At 45.0% G+C, this 24,044-nt stretch overlaps 2 protein-coding genes across 3 annotated transcripts in view; one reads left to right on the forward strand and one right to left on the reverse strand.

Annotated features, from left to right (window-relative positions):
• The window catches only part of LOC126918436 (magnesium-dependent phosphatase 1-like), a 210,474-nt gene that overhangs the window by 121,384 nt on the left and 65,046 nt on the right, over positions 1-24,044 (forward strand). The window lies entirely within an intron of this gene.
• LOC126918366 (discoidin domain-containing receptor 2-like) overlaps positions 1-24,044 on the reverse strand; it is a 159,281-nt gene that overhangs the window by 118,107 nt on the left and 17,130 nt on the right. Inside the window, exon 1 of one of the 2 annotated variants that reach the window (XM_050726203.1) lies at positions 23,278-23,423. The exons of the other annotated variant lie outside the window; for it this stretch is intronic. The gene's annotated coding sequence lies outside the window, so the exon portion shown is untranslated. Of the gene's footprint in view, positions 1-23,277; positions 23,424-24,044 lie in introns of those variants that run through there. 2 annotated transcript variants of the gene reach the window in all.

Below are 24,044 nucleotides of genomic sequence, written 5' to 3' on the forward strand. Positions count from 1 at the left end.
TCCGACACGAGAAATAAATAACGAACTGGATCTGCGATAAATTGAAGAATGTATGTAGAATGACCGCGGTGCAAAAGCGTCGTTGGACGTCATCCAAGAATTTATCCCATCGGTATCTGCGTATCAAAATTTCAACGTTAGCAGGATTTGACCTACAGCCTGTTTCCACTGCTGAATATCTAATGGAATCGAATGCAAGAAAAGAAGTTTGTCGATCGATATCGATTCGATTTACGGCTGGTCTGTTTCTCGAACATCGTTCTCGCTTGTAGGATGTGTGCTGGAATTTTTAGTATCCTTCTTAAGACGTTCCTCTCGAAGATAAAATTTAAAAAGGAACGAATACAACTTAACTTACTTATTCACGAACGTAAGTACCTGCTATTTATTAGAGATAATGGAAAACACGATTCCGAGGATAGAGCGGTAGAAAGAAAATATTCGATAAATAATACTAATGATACAAAGTAATAGTCTTGTACGCCTTGCACGCGAGACTCGTTGGAAAAAGCAACGAGTCAAGTAAAATGTTAGTTTATCCTATCATCTATTAAAATTGTCTAGACGCGACACGGATGATGTAGACGCAAAAAGCAACGTACTCAAATATATTCCGTTACATTCTCGCTAAATCCAAGATAAAGTCATTGCAAACCTTGAGTTACAACGTTAACACGATTTCGCTTACATAGGCTCTTCGCTTTCAGCGATTAATTTATTTCGACCTGCGTTTCTCTCGGTCTCGGACGCGCTTGTAAGACGAACCGTGTAAGATCTCGCGGTCGGAATATAATTATCCTAGCGGCGGACGGAAAATAATTTCAGGCTGTCCAAGCGCTATGCATCACTCGGTCGAACCGATCGGGAAAGGAAGTTTAACGACCGGCTGCTCGCATCGAGCACGAGTCCGTCGCGATCGACGATTCCCGGCTCTGTCGTAAATCTTTCTCGAGTTCCATTTCCCACTCGATCTTTCCGGCCGGGTATCGACTTACTTTCACGTGCAGTGGACGTATCGACGTCGCGCTGGCAGCACCAACTTCGGGAAAACGCGGCTTATTTCCCGGATCCTGCTCGACGCTTCTTCCACGCGCCAACCTTCGCGGATAAAAGAAGAAAAAACAATCTTCCTCTCATCCTCTTTCTCGGGTCTCTCCATCGCGACTTCTTCGGGTTCGCGGTTTTATCTTGTCGGTATTATTCCTGCTTGGTGGCTGTCGCGGCGCGCGCATTAACGAAATTGTACGAGACGAGGGAAAAAGCGTAATAACGCGTCGGGGCGTTCGGTGCACTTGAAAAATTCAGCAGTTAGACGATGCGCGGAGGCGGCACGGCCACGGAACGCAGAGAGGGAAGGGATTGTCTGGATGGATCACCGCGTGATACGGTTTCCAGCAGGACGCGTCGGCAAACGATGGAGTCGGGATACGGAGGCAGCAACAGAGGGCGAAGGTAGGAGAGGTTGAAGAGGGACGGTTAGGTCGCTTGTGTCTGTCCCCGGGGGCTCAGCTGCGGCAGCACCACGGTGATCGATGTCTCCACTCTCCGCAATTTGAACAATGTCCCGCTGTCTTGAACAGCTTCTATCTTTCTCTTTCAGCTCTTTCGCTTTCTCTTTCTTTGCTTCTACTACTCCTCGTGCTTTCTGTCTCTCTGATTCTTTCTTTTCTGCTTCTTCTCTCCGCATCCTCTAACCCCTCTTCCCGCCGTTTTCCACCTTTTCCGCTTCCTATTTTCGTTTCCGTGCCTTTGCGTCCCCCTTTTTTCTTTCTGTTTCGCTGTCTGACCGCCATTCTCGACATTCTCCGTTAAAACGAGCGTTATGCCGAGCAAGAAGGATGCGCGGCCATTCTTATTTGCTATTCCAAACGCGGCTGAATGCGAGCAGGAAGAATACGCGCGTGTGTATACGCGGCGGGGTTAAAGCCGTAAGAAAAAACGGTAGCGACTTCTTGCCCCAATAGAAAGAACCCTGAGCAATCACGGGCTTCCTCGTGCGAGCTAAACAAACGCCACCGGAATGAGAATTTCTGAAACGTGGCTTGGGATCGACCTTTAAAAGCCTTTACCCCTCCGTGCGCGCCGACCTGCTTTCTTATTGGAAAACGCGTCCACAGATGGGACGATGAGAACACCCGATTGATGTGTTCTTACCGTTACGTTGATTCAGGTTATTTCTTGTTCCGAGTAAATGTTCTGTCAATTTTATCCTTTTATGAATTCACATATGGAAATTGAACTTTGCTTCGTGGTTTCCCGTTACATGTACACCGTGTCCTCAAAATCGTGGTACAAATAACGTGAGATCGTTTTTATAACTCGAAAGAGCGTGCACGGTAGAAACGTATTTGAATATCAATCGAGTACGTTTGCACTTGATATGCGAGATCTTTTTACGTCTCTTTATGTGTACATAGTTCGACGTCAAGGCTCGTTCGCTATCGATACCTTACTATCGATATCAAAGACATTTTTTAAAGAAATCAGAGAGTTGGCTCGTACGAGTGAGCGAGTTGTCGATTAGAAAAGTTATGGAACGGAAGAGGAAGGAGGAGACGTAGCGAATCGAGCGTAATTCATTTAGGGAATTCGCAATTTCGTCCCTTATTCGCTCGAGGCGTTTGTCCTTCTCGTACATATAGGCATTTGTTATCGAGTTAGATTAGGCCGGTGCCTTGAGATCAGAGTATGTTTGCGTAGAACCTTTGGCACAATAGTTCTCAAAGAGGCTGACAAGGAGTGTGCATACCTTGGATGAATACAAACAATGGCACGGAAGCAGCCGATGGTGCGCGCAATTGTGAGCTAACTTATTCAAGGGTTACGTCAATGCGGTACGCTGCCGGTATATTTGAAACTTTAAAAGCAAATCTCACCCTTTGTCCGATAAATTCCGATATTCTCTAGCTATTCGTGGTTCTATTAGCGACGAGGAATGGTCGTGTAAACGAATCGGTCTTAAGATCAACGTAACAATCGTAGGAGAACGATAGATCCCTTCCAATCTTCATTTTTACCTACTTGTTCTCCATATAAATTACTTCGATAAACCTTGACCACGCATTAGATCCACGTATTACGTTAAAAAGGAAGTGATAAAAAAGCTAATTAGCTTTTTTAATTAACCGACTCCGTGTACGGTACACACGTTCAAGGAAAATTTCGCAATCTCGCTTTAAACACTACGCTCGCGATGCCTCTTTCGAGCATATTCATCTCCATCTCTATGAAAGAATCCGTCTTCGTCAGAAAGAAAAAAGAGAAGAAAAAGAGGGAGAAAAGAAAGCAGAGAAAGGGCAAACTTTTCAACGAGTTTACGCGGGTCTCTTTTTCCTGTGGTCGCGGCTCGAAACCGCGAAAAGAGAGTGAAATTCGGTTCCTGGAGATGAAAACCGCGGCGCGTCACGGCACGCTTTCGTAAGTCAGAATCGCGGTACGATTTTAATTCCGGTATTCGCAAAACGTCGAGGATTACGGAGGCTCGACGACGACGGCGAGCTCGAATTCCGCTCGGAACCCGAGGATATTCGGCGCTTTACGTTTCGACGCGATGAATATTTAACGGTGGTGCTTGAAAACGTTAAGACGCCTCGTAGACGCGCGACTATACTGCAACGTTAACCTCCCCTTCTCCTTATCCGACCTTTTCATCCCTTTCGTAACGCGACGTAACAGCCGGTGCTTCCGTCTTAACTTCCGCTAACGGGGATCCGTATGTCGTTTCGTTGCGTCGACGTTGTTTACAACTTGCCAACGACGCTTTGCTATAATTACGCTGTGTCAAAAACTGCAAATTCCACGGTGCGTTTCCTCCACGATGCAACTTCGCTAAGACGGTTACAAGGGAGCGTGTACTTGACAAAAGTCGGTTGTTGCGGTGCGGAATAGGATACACCGAGGCTGGAAAATTCGTCTGCAATCAAAGGAACGAGGGATTTGACGGAAACTCAGTGGGTAATCATTCGAATAACTAAAATTTGCGAGAAGATCGTTAGGAGAAATCCTTAATCTTTGTCTGACTCGTATATGATCCATACACGTATACAGAAGATAAACTAATTAATTTTATTCAAATACAAAATTAATATATTCCGGTAATGAAATTAGGAAGTTTTCAGAAAATGAAATCTATCGATTTGGTTTTTAAATGAAATGCTCGTTGTACGTATTTGTCACGAGTATCGAACAGTGGTAAAGCACACAATGGAACGAGTAGCCGAACGTTGCTCCTACGTAAAGAGGATGCAATTAATTTACTTAAGAAATACAATTTCGTATAGTTTGATAGAATAATTTGTTTCGTGGCAAATTAGGAACGTAAGAAAGTAAGAAAGAACGAGAAGTGAGGAGAGAAGAAAGTGAGGCAAAGGTTAGTTATTAGGAATTAATGGTATAGGATTTTCAAGTTCTTGGAATTTTTAAACTACGCTGCGAGTAACGCGAGTCAAAGTTGCAGAAGTTGAGCCGGTTGAACAGCATGTAACGTGATTAATACCAAAGTAGAATGAAATTTCTGCAAGTTACGTCGCTGCCTGATTAAAACCCTACCTCTATTGTGGAGAAGCAGAAGCGTAACGGCGAACTCGAGAAAGAAAGAGATCGAAACAGAAATTATCGACGCCCGAAGATGGTACACGGCGAGATATCCGAATTGTATAAATGCATTTATCTAATAAACGTTGCTCGGTGAATTTTAATTCGCCGTCAAGGACCGAAACCGCCTTTTCCCGCCTTGTCCGCCGCTACAGAGGTAAAATTCAATTCCGCCGAGTAGAAAGTTTCCTGCTAAAGACATACTTGCAAATACTTCCTTAAAAAGAAACTTTGGAACCGGTGTGCCGCGGAAACTTCGGGCCTCATAAAGTACCACTTTGTCGCTAAGTAGATACGGTTGGAGAACGGGCACCGGTGAAAAGCTGACGTAATTACCCAAGATACATTTAACACGATGAAACTACGATAACAAGGAATACCCGATGAACGTCTAATCAACCGTGCCGGCGTGTAAGTGCGATCACAAAGCGACTTGCGAAATAATTAACGCGGAAGGTCACGGGATAGTTGTTAATAACGAAAATTAACCGAGCTCGCACTGGACGCGAGGCGAACGAGAAACAGAAACAGAGTTGTGGAGAGAATTGGAATTGAAGAGAGAGAGAGAGAGAAAGAGAGATGGAAAGAGGAAAACCGATCTTGCACGCCAGCCTTGGTTAATAATAACGAGAATCGCCAACTGTCGCGGATTTTAATTCGGAATGTTCAATTAGCGAGCGCGCGGCGAGCCGTGACACGGCCGTATCATCGCTGGTAACGACTGCCTTCGTTCTTCGCCGGCGTAACAGGCGTAAATTGGAAAGTGATACCGAATTCACGCGTCGCTGGGCGTACCGTGCGATCACCGTGTTAATTATAGATATCGGGGAACGTTGCGTCGCCGGTGTATTTTAGGTAATTGGGGGTGGGTTCCTCTCGTCCGCCGAAATCGACTCGCTCACCCTTTTATTTTATTTCTCTGTCGCTCTCTTTCGCTCTTCGTCGTCGTACTCGCATTTTCCACCGTCCAGAAAAATGCGCACACGCGTCTACCACGAAGGAGCAGAAAGTAAAAAACGAAAAAAAAGAAATAGCCGGGCAACGGGAGCCAGGAGGGGAGACTTTAAAATGTCCGACAATTTGTATCGGCCCTTCCGCCAGCCACCCCCGTCGGCTGTTAAAACGTTCGACGTCGTAATTCTCGCTGAATTAATAATTTCACTGCCGCGAAGTGGCTCTTTTTATTTCCTGTTCTTGCAACGAGAAAATTAATCCGGAGAGATTCCGGTGGATTTTGGTTGTAATTAATACTATTTAATGGCTGGTCGTACCGTAAAATGTCGACGTAAATCTAGAGGTAAATTCAACGCACCAAAATGACAAGAAAAAAATAAAAAGATAGAGCTCTTGTGTTTTAATTATTATTCCCCGTTATAATATATTTGCGATTTAAGAACTCGCGTTACAGGATTTAATAATCATACGGTGGGTAATATTAAACGAGTTATATAATCCGGATCGTTTCGATAGCAACGGTGTAATAGTTTCTAGGAAAGTTACGCGTGAGGAAGGGCGAACAACTAGTTTAGCGCAAGAACGGTGGTTTAGAAAGGAAATCGGATGGTGCAAACATTTGCACAAACTTTTTTATCTCTCCCGCGCTCCGTACTAACCTGCAAACTTAAATCCACGCTTTACGATACACCCAGTGGATCGCGCCGACTAATATATTCTTTCTTTGCCAAGCCGTTTCACCCTACCCAGACCGGCGCTTGATCCAATTTACGTCGGGTTTATACGCGACGCCAAAAAATCACCGGTTCTCGTTACGAAAACACGCAGCGTGCCGGGTTAAAGCAAAACGGATCGCAAAGTACATACCTACGCGTGGTACGAAATAGCGGCTAACGACAAAACATGGTCGGTTCGATTAATTTCCAGTAACAACAGCAATTACGCGCGTACGCGTCGTTTTCATCTCATTCGTTGTCGACGGATAAACGATGCCGTGTTTTACTTGATCGACGCGTGATCCGAATGACGATCGTTCTTCCCGTCGTTTCGCAGCGGGATCGTAAAAAGGGGACCACGACACGAAGCCATGTCGTCGTAGGAGCTCAGGTGCCTGTGTTTTGGATGACGCGTTAAGTGATTGGAAATCATCCGGGATCGTAGGCGTTGTATTCTGGTAATTTTCGTGGCGGCTTGCGGCGATTGTGCGTATAGGTACGGGGTGTCTATGTACGTGGAAACGCGTACACGGTCGATCGAACCGAGAAACATGCCAGAGCAGGATGCTGCGGACGGAAAAGCGTGCTACTCAGTCGGTCCGTTTGTGATTTAGCGCGATTGCCGCCGCACGATTTCGTTGGCTGCGTGTTCACGGAGTGAAAGGGTGCACGGATACGGCACCACCGTCACCAATAGACGCGTCCACCTACCGGTTTGTACTTCCTAGCGGATGACTCGCCGCTGTACTGGTGTTAGGGGATCCATTAGCTAATGGCCGCACCAGCCATCTGCTCGACGCTAGCTTTTATTCGCCCGTTTCTGCCCTCTCTTCCCGCACTCCTCTTAGCCTCACCCTTCGTCTTTTTCTCACATCCCTGCCGCTTTCGCTGTCCCGTGGTTTAGCCAGACCCATAACGGGGGCCACCGATTCATTTATTCATATCTTCCTCTTCTTTTTTCCTTTTTTTCACTCGCAAGCGAACCCCTTGCTACACCCAACCCTGCCGCGGTTCCTTCGCGGTTTTCGTTCTGCGAACCAAACGCGCCTCTCGTTATGTTGCTGTCTGTTATGGAATGGAAAAATGGGGTGCGAAATCGTTCCTCTGTGTGTGTGCGTGTGCGCGTGTGTGAGTGGGGAGAGGAGACGTTCAGGGAAGGAACTTTTCGTTACGACTTTAAGTTTGATAACGTAGAACGACGCAATATTGGTGTGATTTCGTAGCGATTCGACAGATTTATATCTTTAATAACGAAATATAAGCGAGAGTATTATGGTTCTGTTGTTAGATACATAAATTTGATGAATCGTACAGCGTGTTGGATACAGAATCACAAAGTTGCATTGTCCATCCGTGTTGCTATTTTCCCGTCTCTAATAAATAATTTTTTAGAAACCATGGACGAATTATTTTCGAGTGTTTCGCAGAATGTTCGTGGGCTCGTGAGTGGAGACAAATTACCAGATAATTTTGAGATTACGTTTCTGGAAATAGTGAAATTCATAATATTCTTGTTGCTCGATTACGAATGAGATGTATCTACCGAGGAAATTCTAAACGACATCGTCAACCTTATTTCCATGCATTTCTTTCTGTCTAGAACGACAGTCTCTTATTTACACGAACACGTTTTTACCACGGGCAGAAATTATTTCCCCGTAAAAAATTCAAGGGGATACATATGGGTTTTAATTTCCGGACGCCTATATCCAGGATCTCGTACAAAGCACGAGGATTGCTTGTTCCTTTAAAATGAAATGTGAAATCCCACTTCCTTCGCATGAATGTACGTGCCATTACACGATACTTATCAAAAACCATTGTGTTATTTGGTGCGTTAACTAAAAATATATTACCCTGGTTAATAGAATAATTTCAAAACTATTCAACTTCAATTTGTCGCGATAGTAAATTTTCAATCGTAGATCTATCAAACAAATGAAAAATAGTTTCGAATCAGAGTTTCATAGAACTTGGGAATTTGTATTTTGTGTTGCTTTCCCGCCGAATAAATTTTAATTTCGGCCGAAATGTTACGACGAAATTATTTTTTGATCCATCTTTCACAGGAACCATCCTACTTTCGTACAACAACAAAAACGTGGAAACTATTCGCGCAGGAAATATCCCCCAAAGACCAGAATTTTCTAAGAATAAGAAAGAAAAGAGACATATTCACGGAAACGTAAAGGCGAGTTTGAAAGCATAAAGCACTGGCGGCGCAGTTTCCTTCCACGGGAACCTACAGCAGCGACGAAACATGAATCACGAATCCACGAAGATTTAGAGAAACATTTTGACAGAAATGCACGAGGCAACGTTGCATATTTCATCGGTCACGGTCTCCGCAGGATCGGGGAGTCTCCTTCGGAAGCGTTCTTTGTCTTCGTTTGGTAGACTCGGCCCGGCTCAAGGGCTCACGAGTGAGGCTGCGAGGTTGAAAGGGCTATGCTTGGGTACTTAAACGCGTGATATATGCGATATATACTCGATGCTGCCCACAGGTACTTACCTGTGTACTGGCGAGGCAGGTAGAGGGCATGAGCTAAGGCCGACTTCTACACATGTTCGCCTACTTTACATTGCGGTGAGTAATGCGCCACGGACCTGGCATTAAAAGCGCCTGCAAAGTCGGCTTCGCCAAAGGGTACAGCGCCAGCGACCGCCACGAGAGCCATGCGACGAGAAGATGAACGAGGCAGAATATCCCAGGTCCCGGTTTAATAATATGTCATTAAACGCGTTCATTTAAAAAAATATTTCGAGTATCACGATTATGTGCAAATGTACTTTTCAACCTGATTCGCTTCTCTTGTTCTCGTCGAGTTCTCGTACGTTCGCCGGAGGAGGTCGACTCGATGTCATCGATATCGTACCACGTGTCCTTTGAATGTAAATTTGCGAATCTTCGCGTCGTTGCATAGCTCGATAATCGTCGATCGAATACGAAGTCGAACAAAGAACAACGTTTGGCTTCGTGTCAGGTATTCAATTTGAGAACCATACACCATCTTTCGACGCGTGCAAACGGTACACGTTTCTGGCCACAACAAGAAACCGAGAGCTGCGAAATTGAAATTCACGAGGTGGCGCCGAGTATTAGCGACGCGTACGAGCAATTCAATCGCATCGGTCGCCGATTTTGCATTTAATATTGCGCTCATTGTTTGTACGCGGTCGGATTAATTTTGCGTAGCAGTTTGCCAGCAACACCGGACACATTGCTGGCTAATTTACCCACCGAAGAGTAGCAGACTTCGGCTATGCCCGACAAACGTTATTATTCGATCGTAGATTATAACAACGCCCCACGCGCAATTCGCGATCCCGCGTTAGATTTTCCCACCTCTGCAACGGTTAACGATACGATTTGTTAGTTTATCACTTTTGATTGTTCCATTAACGTTTCGATCGCTACACATTTTATACTTCCATTCCCTTGACGTTTCCCGCTTAATTACCCTGACGAGGCGGCATCAATTACGCGGTTACGCGTACCTCGTCGACGTTTCAAACGATTATCCGATCGTTCGTTATTTCGTTATACTCCGACCGAGAGTTTCTAAATCAATGGGATTTTTCAAATCCGTCGACGCATAGGACGCACGACTAACTACGGTACACAGAACCGAGCTTTGTTGTTTCGGAGTTTCGCATTACACGTCTGCTTTCCTCCAAGAAGTGCACCTACTAATTACCTGCTGCGTCAGTCTCCTCGTTAACAGTAGACAGGCAAAGGGAACTGCGAGAATACCCGGAGAAAGGGAGTTAGAGAGAGAGAGAGAGAGAGAGAGAGAGAGACTGACTAGAATCCCGAAATAACGTGGTTAAACCGTGGCAACGAGTCGGATCAATTCAACGTTTCCACTGTCAAGATAAGATTATTCTTCTTTTCGCGATATTCTCGCAAGTATGGTGATTTAATTATCATTTCGTTCAATTAAAATACCGATGCGTACTAAACGGAAGAGAAATTACATCCACGCGGATATTTGTCGAAGCGAATCAAACAAGACAACATCGTTGTCGGCGGTGCTGTATCAATTAAATTAATATCAATGCGGCAAACAGGCGTATATAACGTGATTCCGGCGTTGTCGTTACTTTTAACTTAACTGAAGCTATCGATCGAAACGATAATACGATCGGTTGAACACTGGTCGTTTTTCGTGTCGCGAATCACGATTAGTTACCCGACCGAGGAAGTTTCGTCGTTGACTCGAACCGATTGTTTCCTTCCACAACTGCTCCTCCTAATTACTCGTCGACAGCCCGGAAGTCTTCCTTCTGCTTGGAACGTCCAGATCGTTTTCCCGGAGATAGAGTCGCAGCCAGCGAAGAAGCAATCAAGGGACGAACGAGAGGGGAAAAAGAGGAGACGAGCCAGTCCGGTGAATCGAACGGCAAAGATTCGACGGATGAGGACGAGGAGTGCACGAGGGCAGAGATTGAGTCGCGTGCACGGTGTGCTCTTCATTCATCGCGTCTTATCTCTTGCTTTTATGAATAGTGAAATTACGTTTAAATCACAATACGATGTCTAGACACGTTAATGATGCTCGACGTACAATGAGATTGTGTTCGTACCTCGAGCGCGCGAATGACCGACCGGAAGAAACTAAATCCTCGATAGCACTTAAAAAGCAGGGAGAACGGTGAACGAGCGTACTGTGAAGCTGTCCCGTAATCGCTTTAACCAAGTAGCCCAAAGGAAACAGAACAACAAGTTCAAAGGGTAAGACAGCCGTGGCGAATCGAATCGAAAGTCTGGACGAAGGAACGAGAAAGGCAACTTGAAAAGAGGCGCGGAATTCTCGAGCGAGTATACATCGGTGTGAAAGTGGTTGAAAGCTAGCAGGGACGCTTTTGTTGCGCCACTTCAGACGTTTTATTAAAATTGGCCCCGCGGAAACACTCGACGCTTTACCGGCCGCTGACCAAACTGCGAACAGCCTGAGTTATGGTCGCATATTTTCGAACGGCAACATTTACATCTTGGAAATTTACGTCGCGTGGTAAAATCCACGATGTGATTTATACTTCCTATGACTTGAAGCTTACTCTTAGCGAGGTTATTAAAATCGTCGAATTCACAGACTGGCCAAATGCAAATTCACAAATTCCAAGTGATAAGAAAATTGACCGCGGAGTTACGAAAGCGGACTTCGCTTCTAAAAGACCACAGCATCTGCCAGGCCACGATCTCGTTCCAATTTGATATTCCAAATAGCCAACATCGGGGATGCAGACTCATTTGAATCGAACTCGAACAAACTCGACCTTAATCGAATTCTAATCTACCCCCGAATATTCTACGTCGATCAACCTTCGAGGCCATCGACGATCCTTCTGAGCAATTACCAGCGAAAATAAACCAGCACCCAGATGAGACTCGAACAAATTCTGCGACCGTTTCGCGTTCTACGATCGTTTCGCGGAACGTCGATAAATCCAGCACGCGCATCATGGCACGCGTGGTCTTTTATGGGTCCGTATAGGAATTCTCATTGAATGGACAGGAACTATCATAGCGGGGGCCGGCTGCCTTTTCTTGGAAGCAACGAGCAATCTGGAAGACGCTTCCATTGCTTTATCTGTGCATTCACAGCGTATGACTGTTGGCCAGTCGTCCGGCTGTATCGAATGTCCTGACTCAACTCGATTGCCGTAATACCGGGAAAAAGCTTAACGAACGGATTGTTGCTTCTTCGACAGACGAAACGTGCGGCTGTCACGACGCCGGATGAATGTCTAACAAGTTACGAGGCATTCGTTAGTCGCATGCACAACCGACTCATTCAGACGCCGTTGCGAGTGAATATCTTCATTCGTCGTTGGAAATATTTTTCGATGTCTCCCCTCTGGCTAATTAAATTGTAAATTATGTCCAGTCGTGACTTCGAAGCGGTCCCTTTTTATCCGTGAAACCGTCTTTGTACCGGCGATACGAAATGAGCAAAGGATGTAACGAGTCGATTGTCGTTACACCTTGAAACGCGAGGAGAATGGCTGTCGGTGTAATTGGCAGTTTATCGGGCTGAGAGGAATCGTCGATCGGAAGAAACGGAAGGAAAATTGGCAAAGGTGTTACGCGACGCGTACGATCTAAAAGGTGTTGTTAACGTTTGAGCGATCGATTGAAATATTTTTCGGAGTTGAGATTAACAGAGATACGTAAGTGAGTTCGGCGTCGAATAAACTGTACTATATACGATATAAAACTATACCGAAATAGACTAAACTGCGATAGGCGGTGTGGATCAACGCGAGAGCAGAGATATAGATAAACTGTTATAAACTGTTATAAATTGATGTATACCGATACGACTATCCGATAGAAAAATACTCCATGAATTTCGACTTGTCGATCGAATGGCGACTGAAACGAAGTTTAAGGGAAGGCCATGTGCGAACGAGATGGAAACGCGCTAGCGCGAGTGCAGAGGTAGAACGAAAATTGTCAGTCAGGATTAACGTTGTCCGTAGGCTCCATCGTGTGCATTACGTCCCAGGAAATATTGGCAATAATTCAAACGAACGTCCTCCACGTACGTGCTAACCTCCTCGGTCACAGTCAATCGCATCGAACGATTATTTCGGTAAACCTTGTTAAGCGTTGAATTTTGTAAAATGTAACTTTTTACACAGGTTTATAAATTTCTGGGAAGGAAAACGGTACCATGTGTAGATGTTTGTTAATGTTAAGATGTTTGATAAGTCACGATGACTCTTGACACGAAATCGCTGGAGATTATGTGCTGTGCTACTTCAGCTCTTAATCCCCTATCATTTAAATTTTATCAAAGAAAATCGTGACTTTGCTTTAACGCTTTCGAATTAATATTTACCACGTGTCGTAGCTACTATCGCGACAAAATTTCCAATGAACGTTTAATCGCAGAAGCAAAACGTTATTGTGCGTTTAATTATCGTAACCTAGTGCCGATCTTTTGATTAATTCGAGATATTAATTACCGGTTTGAGGGTTTCATCGTAATTTCCAACTGAAATACAACTAATTACGTGCGATTAAAATTGCACGCCGCCGCCGTAAAATGTGTATTTCGCGATGCAAGCGTCGCGCCGTCGATCGAAACGACAATCGGCCGCCCCCTTTTTAATCATGAAACGAACACGTGCGCGTGTATATATATATAGATATATATAAAAAGGATCACACGAGAAGGAAGAATGTCCGGATCAATATGAATTTTCATTTAACGTTCCCCTCCATCATCGGTCGACCGTATCGTTTGACAACATGTAACAAGCCGATGCTCGAGGAACGTGAAAAATTTCATAATTTCCTGAAATTTCAATATCGAGATAAGCGGTAATATCGGTAATTAAGCAAGAATTCTTACTCATATACATAATTTCGGATGGTTCTGCGCGACCCCGTGAACATGACTCCGTTAATTCTTCCTCTCGTAAATAGGCCGAATTCCCTTTGAGCCGAACACAACACGCGTGTACCATTTGCACGGAAATGCCTGTCGATATTGAACATCCGTTCATCCAAAGCGCGCACCTCGCGGTTATACGAGAAATTGCTTAACGAACGGGATATAGAACGGAATGAGCTATACTAATTTCGCGGCACGAAACACTTTACCGCTTCTGCAAAGCCACCACTCATTTCATAACGTTTAAGCAATTCCGTACGGGAACTGATTGTTAGGACGCTGATCGATACAACAAATTGCTTGCGTTTAGGGATTACTTAGGGATCAACAAGGGTTCGAAATAACAAACTTGTAGTAACTTTAACATTGAGTTTGTTCACCTATTATCCCAGCCTAACTCATTCTATGTCGTCTTTCTTATCGTTCAAGTTTAACGACTTTCTAAGATGCGGTGATCTAAACTATAGGTAACCAGAAGATGATTAAAAACAACGTGCGAAAGATGGTTTTGACAACGTTATCGCTTTTGATATCAACCATGGTCGCGAACTGCAACAGAACGATATGCATTCATGCGTTTTTACAATAGGTCGTTGAACTTGTTTTTCTTCCTACGAGATACGATGTACGTCGAAAAAGGATAAGAAATTAACCCTATAACCTTTTAAGAAGATTTCGATGCCGTATCACCGTGATCTTAATTAACTGATTCATCGATCAATGAAACGAAACTCGGAGAGATATTACTAGCGGATGGAAGGGGCTCAGAGGATATTACAAATGAAATTGTCAACGCTTTTGAAGGAAACGCGTTCGTTAATGCAGGTTCGAGCGGCCGGTTCTTGAATATTCATCCTGCACGATGTTTCACAATGCACCATTGTTGCATTTCAATAGAATGGTTCTCATTGTTCAAATGTAATGCTTGCACGATCCGGCCGCGGAGGGGTCGCTCATAAACACCGACAAGCGTGAGAACCACGAGATGCTCATAGCTTTCGTGGTGCACGCTGATTTTTGCGCTGACGCGTCCGCTGCACGTCGCCTCCGCGTTCTCAACGGCGTCGAATTTAATCTCTTTGCCCCTTTAATTAATCTCTTCGTATGCCACGTCGTGGCAGTCCGTTCGTACGAGGCTACGGAAATCAGGTTGCGTCGTAGATCAAGGCGCGTACGATTCGCGTCCAAAGAGCTGTAATTACGCGGTGGAATTATTTCGTAGCTTTGAGCGAAGGCTATGCTTGAGAAAAAAAAAAAAAAGAATAGAAGTAGATGTGTAGGTACGTTCTACGAGAACGCGAGTTTCACTACACACCACTGTACACGCTGTAGTAGCTGTTGGTTACGCATCGTCGATCAGTCGCCAAAACTTGGTCGAAGAGGAACGAAAACCAGATGACTAAATTCGGTGATTAAATTCGACGAATTGGAAGTTGTCGATTATTATAGAAATAGAACGCACGTCGACGAAATTAGAATAATTACAAAATATGTTAAAAAATTAAATATGATAAGAAATGTTGGGTGTATCGTGTATTACGAATTTACAATTTGTTCACTCGCGATATTTTATTCACTATTCCAAAGAAGTTCGCTTCAGAATCCGGATTCACGTTTTCTACCAGTTACTTATTAGGTAAATTCGTGTTGTTGACACAATGCATTGCATTATCGATAAAATGCACATCGGTATGGCGATTGTACAATGTAGCAAGGTAGTTTGCTGGTTGTTACAACCTATCGGTGGTATGGTTTGAATTTTTTGAGATGGAGAAAATTCAACGAAGAACACGACAAGGAAACGAGGAGAGCAGTGTACCGTTGCAATCGGTTTCTTCGTTGGTCGATCGAAATAACACGTCACGCCGCGCCATCGCGGTGAACTCTGTAATATTAAACGTAATTGGCCCCCCGTGTCAAGTAGTACTTTCCTCTGTAACTGGATGATAAACGAGCGTGTACAGGCCCTTCTTGTTACGCGTACGAGCGTGTTAGATTTCTTAAGAAACGATTGCGTGAAAGAAAGTTTAAATTCAAGTTTTAGCCGTCGGTGGAACGGAGGCGTGAGAAACGTTGCGCGACATCGGGATCTTTTAAGCTTTAGTGGTGGTGAGGAAATGGAAGAAAAGGAAACGGTTCTATTTTCTGAAGAGCGAGGACGTCTCGTTTTCGAGATAATAAGTAATTGCATGGTTAGTGGTTAACGAGCGCCGCGCTACATCGAGGATGCGTTCCGTGTCGAATTCACGGGGTCCGTTTTCCTCCTTCAACACGCTTACAAGCGGAATTGCTTAATGACGATACTCATTCTCCCGTTCACTTAGTTTAGTATGATGCCAATGGGGAAACCGCGACATAAGTGGATGGTGTCCTGTGTGCTTCCAAGCCCTTCTACGGTTAAGTGCACCAAGGGATGCCGGAGGGTGCAGTCACACCACTACTGACGAGTACGCACTACGAACTTGAGGGGATACTGTGGCCAGACTGGCTGCTGTCGCTTTCTCTGAAATTTCATGTTCACAGAGACGACGACGGAAAAACCGGCACGCTAGGATTCCTGAATATTTAATTCGCCTTAGACTCCGGTTCGTTCCCCTCTTTCTCTTTCTATATTTGTAAACGAGCTATTCTTCCATATAATTACGCGATTCTTTCGCGCATTACGCTGCAATACGTTTAAAGCGTAGTTACGACGGGAAATAAATAGCCGGCTCCGGCCTTATCAAAAAATCTGCTTTATTACCTGTTTAATTTCTCAAAGCTCTTTCTTCGTAATGAACAGCCCGAGCTCGTTACCGTTATGCTCCATTGTTTAACCTCGTTCCTAAATTGAGCGAAAGAATTATATTAATCCCCCTCGGTGGTAACATAAAATTCGAGCGGTGGCTCAGCCAGGTGGAAATTTATTTCTCAAAAGTTTCGTAAGCACCGCGAAAATTATTGCCCGTGAACGGTAGTAGCCGTGGTGAGCGGGAGAGACGGAACAAGGACGGGGACGAAGCCACTGTAAAGGTGGAACAGGGGTGAAATCGGATGGTACGCGTAAAAAGTCGTCGATAAGAGGGAGAAAGAGTGTCCGTGGGGTGTAGTTAGTTTTTCGCGGCACCACCCGTTCTCTGCCTTTCCTTTCTCGTTGCTTGTTTTTTATCGTCCGTTCACGTGAGCGGAGGAGTACGTATGCTGTCAGATCAAAAGCATGAAAATGCGGGGGAGCTGCGGCTGCGTCCGGCAGAAACAATGAAAGCAAATACGGGCAATGGAAAACTACCGGCACAAAAGGACGAAAAAGCGGTCATTGCGAGTTACAAAGGACCACGCGTGGAAAAGTACCGTGGATATCCAGTTTGGGCAAACACCGGGATGAATAAAAAAAAAAAAGATACAGGCGCACACTCGCGAACAGAGACGAGTACATTTCGAAAGAAGAGACAGGAAAGAGCGAGACAGAATAGGGTGCACCAGCAACGATATTGCCCCAAAACCGCCGACTATGGATTCGATATATCGGTGATCACAGACGTAACCGTCATATGCTCCCTTTCATCGATGTCCAATGAGCGCCAGGTAAAAAACCGACTGGGAATCGATCGGGCTTGAAAACAACCTCGGAACCTGCGTGCGTGCGAGCGAAAAAGGAAATTCGCTACAGGCTAACCAGGTGGTAGGGATGGAGAGTTGCTTGCCGATAATTACGCGCAATTTGCCCGGTGAAATATCTGTGAAAGGCAAACTAATGCCGGGGGTGGTGACCGACGCCACCTATCGCGTCAATTTGTACCTCTGTATAAACGTTTCCGGACAAATTTGAACGTTATAACGGCAGAGAGCGCGTACGCGTTTCAACCACAAATAACGGATGTCTATTCTCGCGGATTGCAACCGGAGAATACCGAGGTACTTGATGCGGGGAATCACGGAAATATCGGTTCATCGCCGTCCGAGGCTGCGGTCTAATAAAGTAACAGCTCGGAATCAAATGGAGAAGCTCTATTGCGTCTCGACGAACGGGAAGACCCAGATGTTCAGACACGAAAAGGCCGCAGATGCGAGACAGTAACGCGACATCGAGCGTGAGACAATATCGTCGAGACAGGCTGTATCACACATCCAAGGTATTACCTGGCGCGCGATTGAATTTACAAACACGTAGAACATTTATATCGCGAGCAGTCAGATAGATCGGGACAATGCACGACTGTCTAGGTCCGTTATGATGCCTGGAAATCGTGCAATTTTTGAGATCGATGCATATTTTAACGACCGTGCGAGCAACGGGCGCCTGGCGAAGATCGTTCCTTCCACCTTCGCTGCAAGTATGAATTTCAAAATAGCAAAGGTACGTATACTTGTGTCGGCGGGCGATTTCGCTTTATGGTCTCGTAACTTCAGAGATTGATTCGCAGATCATTCAATTCCGAGAAATCGTAATCTCTGTAACTGTTTTTGCTGACATTCCCAGTCGCTCAATTTTCCAAGTTGATTCTCAATTGATGTTGCACCGTAATCGACGAATTCCAATAAATTTCGTGCTTCGTTTAAGCAATTTCCTTCTGACATATTAGAAATCGATTTTCATACTAATCTCCCACGTAAAAAGGATCTACCCGTTATTAGCATTCTATTCTCACGTAATTACTGGGGCTCGTTGATTACGATTTCTTCTACTCCGGCTGGCAACAACATCCCTCTCCTCCTTTGACAGAAAACCTGTTTGATCCGAAGAGAATAAAACGAAGAAATCGAATCACCTTTAATACGCTTCATTCCGCATGAGCGATTCAATTTCTGCGCACGCAGCCAACGTACACATAAAGTGCGACACGAACGCGAGTACTTTCGTGCCGTGCGGGCATTTCTGCGCGCGCCAGAGGTACCCGGAGTAATTGCGAAAAAGAGTTATTCCGCTGTCCGGCCGCCTTTCACCGAAAGCACCACGCGCGTTCCCTCGGGGAGGTCGCCATTGACTACACCGGACACATTCCCGAGCATCGAACGTTGCTTTTCACCGAGACGCAAATCTACGATCTTACAAGCAAACCCCTTTCGAACTTGCCACGATCTACGAGCTCGTGTTCCACACAGAGTCGCCAAGTGTCTCGAGAACGCTCGAGACTCGTTACCACCGCAAACGATTATCGCTTGAAATATATTAGCGACAAGCAACGTAACGATTTTCGAAGCCGTACATACCTGCTACGATCGTTACTGTGTAGATCTTGTAAAATTGTTCGAAAAAGTAATCGACGCGTTCCGAACGGTCAACGATGGAAACGCCACTCTTGCGCTAAAATTTAATTAATTACAACGACGAAGAGAGGAAACTCGGCACGTTCGACGCGGGGAATCGAAAATACAGAAATGTAATTCATTATTTCGATTACGAGTCGTGTACGAGTTTTCGTGTGCTGATGCACAATGCACCATGTGTCACCGTAATGGTTATGATTTTTCAAGTGCACGCATATAACGAGTGGAACATAGGCGAAAAAAAAGACAGAAAAATGCAGACGAGCGCACATTTAAATTCCCGTCTTAATTTGCGGCACCGAAACGACAGACGGTATTTCCAATTGAACACACGAAACGACCCCAGGGGTGGATTGGTGGCATCGATACAAATCGTACACTGGCGAACACTCGAGGAACGAGTGCTCCGTGCACTTTGAATCCTCCATCCTCGTGTCCATTATAACTGGAACCACTCTCGCGGCGTGCACGCTCGTATTGCTGGTAATAATTCGTACGTCTGTCTCTAAAGGGGGAAAAAGTGTCGGGGTCCGAAAGAAGAACAAACGACAAGTGGGAACACGTGCAACGATCTCGTATTTGATATCGGGAGTGGCGCGTTTCAGTGCTCTCTCGTCCCTCTGTTGCCTTCAATTTATTTCACCTTTCGTTTCTAAACAAAAGATCATTCTTACGGGACTCCGAGTTTCCACGATCGTCGTTGTTTGTCAGTTGTCCGTACTCGTTTACGGAGTAGACGTTCGTCGTTTGTCTTGGATGCCAGAAATGTTAGGAAAGTAAACACGAAAGCGCTGCGAATATGTTATAGAAAATTTAGGAAGCAGAGAAGCTTCTTCTACCAGGAATTTAAATATTTCGTGCACATGGCTGTGACATACGCGCCTGCCATTTCACAGTTTGTTTATTCTAGCTACTGATTCGAGTTTTTGCATGGAAATGTAGATGGATTTTGTAAAAGACATATCATGAATATTTTCTTTAATTGTTAATCGTCTTTTATTATAAAAATTTAGAGAAATATTCTACCTTAGAAATTACATACCTTATTCATCAAAAATATTCTTAGCTCAGCCAATAAATATCCTTTACTTCGACCTCGTTGATTACTCTCGCTAAATCTTTTTGTTAAAACACGTAAACTCAAAACTCCAATAATACCGTCAAACAATTAATTTTCGGATAATTAAGAGATCGCAATTTACGTGTGGATAGCAGAAAATATCTGTTAATCGGTGTTACGTACATGCACGGAAAATATAAGCCGAAGAACAGGGTGTAGAATTAAAAACAACGAAAGGATAGTAACACGAAAAGTAGAAACTTTCTCGCTAATTACTTATTCGTAGCAGCGGAACGAGCCACTTCATATTCGCGAATTAACTAGTTACAATCGAATGCGCAATTACGAAGGTCGAACTGTAAAAAATTACTCGGTCACGATTGAAAGTGACTACACGAGCGGTTCGGTTTCTCCGTCTGTTTGAGCAAATTGAACGGAGTTAATGAGACCAGGCGCGTATCGTTCGAAGCTCGGAGAACCGATCCTGGGAAAAAGGAGCGTAATCAAGCGAATACCGCCGATTTGCCGCTCATATTCGAAATTGCTGTCGTCTCGCAGCGATTATGTCCGAGCCAGTGATATCGAGAGTATGCTAATTCATGCAGGCGTGCGCGCACAGTGAGAGAATATGGATAGCTTGTAGGAAAAACGAAAAAGAGGGAGGAAGAGAAAAGATAGACAGGGTGGAAGTTGGATTTTCATAACGAGCGTGAAAAAGAGACGGTGTCAGGGCATCGGTGAACCAAACCAGAGTGAAAAAGGGGGTCGAGAAGAGTCGTTGAAGAGGGAGGGAACGTGCGAGTACTCGAGGAGAGGGAAACCAGGCTATGCGCGGTTCCATTGAGTAGGGCACATCTGCCGTGGTGCATTGTGTTGCACGCTGCGCTTCATCCCCGTGATCCGAGCTTCGAACGCGATGCAACCACGACTCGCTGCGACAGAAAAGGGTAAGGTAGAAACGGTGACGAAGAGGAATCGGGAGAAACAACAGCGATTGAAGAAGGAAAGCACGAGCTCGTCGAATGACGGAAGGAAAAAAGAAAGAAAGGGAGAACCTCCCCTTTCAGTCTCGTGCCAGACCTTTATCGAGTTATTTCGTCATATCGTCCTACCTGCCAACCAATAAATCTGAGCGAGCCCTTTCACTGAGGCATCCGCTCTGATTTATGACGGAATTAATATTAGATCCACCGAAAATATCGTCGATATATCGGGTTACGCGATTACCCCCGGGAAAGCTGGGATGGAAAAAAAAGAAGGTGCGCGCACGAGCCAGTCATCCGGTCCAAAATCGAGTACTCTAGCATCGGATATACTCTATGCCTGTGAAATATGCCGCGAATCTTGCAAGGGGAGGCCTATCGTTTGATTTATCTCTGGTCGTTTAAGAATTTAAATACTTCTGAGATACGTTCTTTGAATAAAAAAGGTGAATCTCGGCTGCGAGGTATTTGAAGTCACGAGGCAAGCTTCGCGAAGAAGAATGGTCTTGAACTATCGCCAGGTTTAGAGCGAAAGAATGTATCGACCTAGATAGTTCGAGTTGTAGACAAACCGTCTGACCGAGGATCAAAGAATCCGTGCTTCGATCTCGGCCAAAAAACCGATCGATCGGTTCTTTCTCTTCTCCAGAGACGTTCTAAGCGACCAGGAAACGTCGTTACGCAGAATAAAACGAAACTTAACGAAGTAATATCGAAGATGCGGATCGAAAATTGTTATCCACCGAGCAACAGGATTTTCCGTTCTCTTGGCTGGGTATCCGTTTGCTTATAATCTCCAGTGCATTTTTCATAGCGACGCGTTACGTTACATATTTATGTCACGCCCGATGTCCGACTCCTTTCACGTCGCTGGATATGCAGAAGCTGCACGAACATAGAACGAACGTAGCTCGCGTGGCTCTTACTACGTGGCACCCATTAATAATTTAGCAAGTTGAACAAAAGGGCGGTACTTGAATTTGATGTTACCATAGTTCTGCTTCCATCTTTCCTTTTCTCTCGTTTTCGTTCTCTCTCTCTCTCTCTCTCTCTCTCTGTGCTCATTCCCTTCCTCCCTTCCTTCCACTTGTGTCTGCTCTCTGCCTTCGTTCTGTTCTGCTTTCTGTTATCCATGACTCGTCGTACCCCTTGTATCCCTTGTATCACGATATATAAATCCTTTTCAGAGGCGCGCGTCCACCCTCTTCACAGAAAATCCGCACGGACGGGAATGAAAATGGGAGCTTACACGCGATTACAGACCCTCCGCCGGACCCTCCGGCCAGTTAGCCTACTTTCGAATAACTTTTGACATCGCACTCGACCAAATAAACCGGTTAACAGGACAACGGAAGCCTATTGTTGAATACGCTATGAATTAATGATCCATCGTCGCGATGAGTTCTGGCTCAACGTTAGAAATTAGTCGAATAACGCTGGGTCGTTCGCTTGTTCAACTGGTCGACGCTTTGATGTCGGTACGGTTCGCTTGTGTTACAGACAATGTCACTTCAAAAGGAACAAAAGCAAGTAATTCGTTACTATTTTTTAATTTCCCGACGAAACATAGTTAGAGCAACGTCCTCTAAGAGAATACATGGCGCAGTTCTTTTGTCGTTTACCAGAAAAACCGATTGTCCGTTCTACCGTAACGCACCTACTAGCGTAACCTTTCTGCTATATCTCCAACGCACTGGCGCAGATGACGGATTATGCCGGTCATTGAATTTTTCAATCATGATGCGCGCTTTGTACGCGCTATTGTCGCACAAGGGAGTCTAACAATCGCGATCAAAGATCCTCGCATTCAAACACCCGTGATCGTACGCCTTTCACGTGTCTCCGATTTACATGTGGGGTTACGGCTCCATTCGTGGGGAAAATGAAATAATCTCGTTATGTAAATGGACATCCAGCGACACCCACTGTCATTACGTCGCACGACTTGTTCGTGTTTCACGGTTGTTTTCTATACTATCTATTCTTATACTCGACGAAAGTCAAAGAGCTTAAATCATCGACATTTCCACGTACCTATTTCCCTTCACTGTCTGAATCTTAAAATCACGATCCCCTTAAGATCGCTGTGGTTATTTACATACAAGGATTTCTCTATTAACTCTTACCACTTCCCGATCTTCTTCAAGAGGGGACATCTCATTGACTGAGTAAAATTCTACAAGGGGATTCTATCAAACGCGTGTTTTACTACCTCCATTCAGGCGGCCGGTTAATAAATGTTTCGCGACAGTACAGCCGTCGGCGGAAAGAAGTTAATAGGAACCTCTAAAGTTAATTAAGAAATGATAATAACTCACTGGCCGCGCCGGCATTTCTTATTTATGCCAGGCCTTCCTCTCTGCGTGTAATCGTGCCGGTGGAGGTTGCACGGTCCATCGTAACTCGCGTGACGGTAGCACACGCAGCGAGATTATGACACCAGCTCGTTACTCGAATGTAAGCTTACGACCATTCAGCACGAGACATCGCGTCCAGCCTTATTACGAGTGCAACGCGCGATTCATCGTAAATTAAAGGAACGAAGGGAGCAATCAGCAATCTCGCAATAGACCGACGCCGGAGATAAGGCTGCCTCGTTGAATCTCATTTAAGACCGAGTCTGTCTAAACGAAGTCGCTGCCGAGGGTGACTCGTTCTTCTCGACTCTAGTTACAAATTCCTCTCCCATTGTCCAGGGTCAGTGATGCCAGAAAAATACTTTTTCCAGCGATTCCCCCACCCCTGATATTCTCGGATATCTTCTTTCCACTCAAATGACGAGACTACGAGAAATAAATATGTAGCGAGTCGTTCGTTGGCCTTACCGAGAAACTTCTCCTGTTGCACGCGTGAGAGATACATATGCATGCAGGCCTCGTCGCGGAGCAACGTCACTGATCGTGCGTATTATATTTTTCTCTTTCTACTCGTACACGTACACGTATTTCTCGTTTTATAGCAGCGCGATCTGACATAATTCGTAATAGTTGGCTATAATCGTCGGTTAGAGATTCATAGTCGACAAATTACTCATTAAATTGCGTTATCTAAATGCACATCGGGCCTCGATGGATACGTGTCGCGA

This window comes from Bombus affinis, chromosome 1 (genome assembly GCF_024516045.1).
Source record: "Bombus affinis isolate iyBomAffi1 chromosome 1, iyBomAffi1.2, whole genome shotgun sequence".
NCBI classification, from domain to species: Eukaryota; Metazoa; Arthropoda; class Insecta; order Hymenoptera; family Apidae; genus Bombus; species Bombus affinis.